Consider the following 6,000-nt stretch of genomic DNA (forward strand, 5'->3'; position numbering starts at 1 on the left):
ACTCTGTTGTATTTTGAGATTCTCGTCATTTATTTCAACATATAATGCTTTCTCATTTTTTCTCACAAAATTCGCTTAATAGAAAGAAAAAAGAGGTTTTCCTTTTACAGGGTTATGAGGAGAACTCTATTTTAACAAAAATATCCCTGAAATTACCCATTTTTAGCTTGGTGAAACTGAACAAATTTAAAGACCTGATAAAATTTAAAAAGCCTTTAGATAAAAGTGCTTTTAGTGTTTGTTTATGAAATCGGACATATATCTTCTATTTGGTTTTATTGAATTTAAAAGAAAAAAAACACTATTTAAAGTTCTGAAAACACACATGTTTCTTATTTTATGTATTTGTATATGTCATTAATATAACAGTTCCGTATTGACTAGCTATGTAGTACATTTTTTCATTCACAAAGCTAGTTTAATTTCGACTACGTAGCCTTAGCTTTGTGAATGCGCCCATTTTTAATGTTGACCAAAAAAGCCGAAGGAAAACCTAATTTTTCCTATACACATAAACATTTTTAATGTTTGTCCACAACTCAAGCTTTTGTTGTGGAGGCCAGCCGTCCTTCAGGTAAGGTTTTAAATTAATTAATATTCCAAAAACTGCTAGTACGAATCTGCAGACAAATATTTAGATACATAACTTCCTTTAAATTGAATTGTTATGACAAACTTAACTTTTTTACATATGTATTTCTTTGTCGATTATGAATGCCATTTGCATTCGTTTTACTTTCTTTATATTCGAAGATTCAGAGCTTTATTATCTAATGAAATTTTAACAAAATCGTCATATTGGGGCGTATTCATAGAGAATTACTAAAATCGTTATTTCTTGATCTATATCTATAGTTTAATGCTTATTGGTTAAATAAACACAGCTCTTATTCATAGTCAATTTTCTAGCTGCGTTTAGTAAAACCCCAGGTTAAGATTGTTCTCTATTACAATTATACTTCAAATGACAAAAAAATACTGTTATATTTCCAAACTTGTTATTTTGTGCTGTCATTTCTCAAGTTGAATGTCGAAAAAAGTAAGTAAAATAAAACGCGGATGGCAGGAAAACTGGTTGCAGTCAGAGAAGCGATCGTCGACGATAAGGAAAATGATGTAACGATGATAGTAAATAAAGGATCTTGGTTCGATATGACGGCCACTGGCTATAATATATTCTGTTAAAACCTGGAGATTGTCAGAAACGTGTCATACCCTTTTACTTCATAGTTATCCAATATTAAGTAAATTTATAATGAATGTATCCAAACGATATCTTTTTTAGAAATCCTTGTCGCTTAATATAAATGAATTGAACTGTGTTTTTATATTTTTTTTTTCTAGGTGCCATATTTTGCAGATCACGACATAACTCAAACTTCTCTAATATATCTATATATTCTTTAATTGTGGTGTCAATCGACATTTTTCTGGACAGCAAGTTTACGTTACATTTATTTACAATCAAAGATAAAATATGACATATGGCTGTGATAATTACTACTTAAACACAACATTTCCTATGTTTATAGTTAGACCACAGATTTAGCCCTAAACTTAGATTTAAATTTATTTAAAAACAGCCTTAACTTGTTGTTTAACTATCTTTAAATGTGACAAAATCAATTGGTCACAATTCAGAATGCATTTTGTTTTCACAAATAATAATCGAAGGAATGAACTTTTACTCACGAATTTTGTATCAATACAATTATTGCCAGTCGATGTTGCAAATATTGAAATGTCAAACGAAAACGTGCAAAGGTTTAGGCTAGGCACGCACATGCAAATTTTAGTTTTGAAACTGTTTGGTTTCTAAACTGAGTACTATAGACTTATATGAGAGTCTGCGCACATGCAGGAACCATTGTGTCGCCCATTCGAGCAACTTTTTAGTTTGTGCTTTGACACAAACTAGACGATCACCTAGAACCAATTCCTTAGTTTGTGTCGCAAGGAATTATAGGTAACTGAGCGGACATTCAACTAAATCGTTAAATAATTGTCTGTAATTTTCTGAGAGAGAAAAATTTAGTCAAGGTGAATGTTTCCTTTGTATTGGTTTATTTCGTTGATTTCTTTCGGAGTTGCTTATGTGCACGATGTTTGGGCAACTAACGATCGAACTATTTGGCTTCAAAAAAGTTGCATGTGCCCTAGCGTTAGTGTGAACGATTTTCGGTATTTCGATCACTTTTTGCCATAGTCTGAAAATTCACTATATAACATTGTTTTCAAAGAACAAAGAACTAAAGTAAAGCTAGTTTATTCACAACGGATCGTCATGTACATACATTTAGCTAATTAAATTATTTTTAATAGTTAGTTTTCAGAACCTCTCAAAGTCATATTTAAAAACCTATGCTATTGTGTACTTTTTCTTTTAAAAAGTTGAATGTATTGTTTTTTTTTTTAACATAAAAAGTGAGTATTTATTCATAGATATCAATGTATGCTTATTGGAAAGATTCAGGTTGCAACAACATATGCCCACGAAATTTTTCAAGACTAATTCACACATTTGAGCCCGTATACACGATAGAGCCAAAGACCTAAATGTGTGGGGAAACTGAGATGGCACAGTTTGGGTTAGTCGACCCATTTGGATTTTTAGTCAAAAAACAATTAGACAAGGCTGAGCTTTGCTGGAGGGAATCAACGATCCAAGAAGTTATGTCTGTCTCACCAATCTTATCTCACCATCTAAGAACTTCTAACTATCTCATACAATAATTTAAGGAAACAAATTCGTTCCTCTCTCTTTTTTTTTATTTTATTGGGTCAGTTACCAACTTTTTTCATAAGGGGTTATTATTTTCAGACATGTTTTTTTCCTCATAAGTTTGGTAATTTTAGCATATTTTTCGAAACAATTTAATGGAAATGTTTAATTCATTTTATTAAAATGCCTTTTCAAGTTTGAGTATTATCAAGATAAGCAAAGCATATTTTTGCTTGTGCTTTAAATTTGAAATATATTTTAAAATATGAAAGTAATAAATCTATCAAAGTTTCTGTGGCACGGTCGTATGTCGTGCGCCAAGCAAATTTGGATAGAGCTCTTAATCTAAAATCACGAGATCTACATAAGTGTATAATTATAATCACTCTTCGATAAATAATACTGCCGATAAACGTTTTAATTGTCGCAATATATTTATCACCTAGCTTCTTTTTAGTGTAAGTATTGTCAAATTACATAGACCGCTGGTACTGGCCAACTAATTGCACCAAACTAATAACTCTTGGATTTTGGACTCCTTAAATTCTACAATTTTGAATACGAGGGTTGCTACTTATATTTCTTGCTTATAATGAAAAAACAAAGAATTACGATTGAAATTGGTTTTATTGTTTTTCAAAGTATTCTCCATGAAGAGCAATACACTTTTGCATGCGTTTGAAACATAATAAAACTTCTTCTTCAGCGGTTGAAAACCGCTTTCTGCGCATTTTTGTTAAATTGTGGGAATAAAAAGAAGTCAGTGGGTGCTAAATTATGACTGTACGGCGGATGATCCATTAAATTGATGTTTTGGCTGGTAAAAAATTCCTTTGTTTGAGCCGATCTTATTGATGCTTGTCATACTAAAGCTATAAGATGGTGCTTTATCGCTGTAGAAAGAATTAAGTTCATCGTTGCACTCAAAATAATCGCACGAAAATGTTAACGAGTTAATTCCATTTTTTGCCCGAGATTTCAATTATCAAACTTTCCGTTGAAAATGTCAGATGGCGCCTGGCAGCACTTGCTGTTACCTAGGCTAGCAATATAAGTAGCAACCCTGGTATTATTATATCATGTCCGAGGTTAAAATGGGCCTTATCAATTAAAAGTAGTAGCCGTGGAGTGATGTGATTGTTAGTACATATGACTATTTTCCCAGGAGTCTTGGGTTCAACCGCTGCCTGAGTCACTATCCTCCAAGAGTATTTGCTGTCTTGAAAAGTGCATTCTCAAATTAGCCGTTTGGGTTCGACTCATAAACTATAGCTCTCCTCCATTCCTGACGTTATTAGCACACATAAATGGTTGAAAGTTAAAAGACACTAGAGACTGGTTCTCTCCGAGATGTTGCGCCACCTAATTTATTTATTTTTATGACTGGATTTGAATTTGAGTTTGTCTTTACTGAGCTTTTAAAGTTTTAAACCTTCAAGTTTATAGGTAAAATATGGTTTAATTCGGCCAATGATGAATTTACCATACGAGCTACAGAAGCTCGTTTCCCAGAAACTCAAATTTTGTTCACCTGTTTCACTGTTGATGCAAAGGTCCATTTTTTTGTGAATAGTAACCGTAAAATTGTCATGAATTCAGTTCCATATTTTTAGATGGCGTACTATAGGCGTGGTCTTTATTTTTGTGCTTTGTCAAAAGGCATTAAAGATAAAGACGTCTCACCCATCTCTAAACTGAGACTTCATCAAAGGTAAATTAATTTTATTATATTTTATTAAAAGCAACGCCCACTAATCCTGAGGCTCCGGCAATCCAGTGGTTTTTTTGACAGGGCATATTATGTCTTGCCATGAGCAACACCAAATGCCACATTTTTTTTTTCATTGAAACACGCTGCTCGTAGTTTTTTCTTTATCATCAGATGGGTCCTTATGAAACTGTTCTGCTATTTCTTCCCAAGCTTTTTTTGCAGATCGTTCCTTTTGTATAAACTGCTTTTGAAGTTCCATAAACATTCTTTTGTTTTGTATATATTTATCAAATTCAGCGTGTCGCCAATCGTTCATTGTAACTGAAATAAGGTAAGTAATATGAAGTAAGCAACAACAATATAAGAAATTAAATATATTTTACTTTTCTTTAATTAATTTTACTCACTTAATTTAAAAAAATATGTAGGTATGAGCGCACTCGACGTAATTGTAACGGAATGAAATTTGAATTTCAAAAAGACTGTGAAAAATGGACACTCACCACTACATACAACACAAATGTCAAATTTGGTGACGGGATGTTGACCCGCTTGAAAAATCGAAACTGCGATGACCGGATCATGGACTATATCTTGGATTTTTGGCCTCTATTGGATGATTTCATGACAGGGCAATAGTCCTTTCATCGAAAATGTTCGATATAGCCCCCAAGTAAGTGCTGAGTTCTTAAACTAATTACTGCTGATTTTGAGATTTAACAATAAAGTTCGGACTGCCAGTAAAATTAATAATAGCCCAATTTTATTCAAACCTTATGAACTTTGAATTTTGTACGAAAGTTTTACCTAAAACAATCTTATCTTATCATTGCTAACCGTCTTTCTCACGGACGCAAAATCGAATCAGTTAACTACCTGACAGTTTAATGCTAGACTTTTAGGATTTTGGAATACAATCTTCAACTAAGTGATTAGACAGTTTTAAGTTGAAAGCTGTCAAAGAACTGACAAATCTAACAACATTATTGCTTTAGACGAAAATACCACAGAACCCCAGCTCAATAATAAATGCACCCTTTCCTTAGTAACACAACACTTATCATCTTATTTAAGCATAAACCTACTTGCTGTAGTCATGGTGTAAGTAATGCTTTTCTATTCAACCACAGATGTCACTATAACGTATTCCACCGGCAGAATATTGTTCCGAAAACTTCCCTGAACACACTCATTCAGGGCATGTCATTTTTTCTATTAAAAAGAACTCATTGTCTTGTTTGTATGCGTGCTTAGGCTTGCCAGTTTCTAGTTTTGAGTGGTATTTCCCTTCACATGAATAAATGATAAAAACACAACATTTTTTAAAAACTTATTTTAACTTGTTCGTCAGCAACGATTTAGAGAAAAGCCGTTATTCTTTCTTGAAATGTTAACCACCACATCATTCCTAAAACTATTATGCCCTACTTATAGGTAGGGTATTTGTTCGACCACAATTTTGAACTAAACAAATATTTTTAAATTGAACTATAGAGCCAGTTCAGAGATGTTAGAAACGGCAACCCTGTTGATGGTGCATAGGTGTGTTTGTATAGCTAGAAAATCT

Source organism: Eupeodes corollae, chromosome 1 (assembly GCF_945859685.1).
Source record: "Eupeodes corollae chromosome 1, idEupCoro1.1, whole genome shotgun sequence".
Lineage (NCBI taxonomy): Eukaryota > Metazoa > Arthropoda > Insecta > Diptera > Syrphidae > Eupeodes > Eupeodes corollae.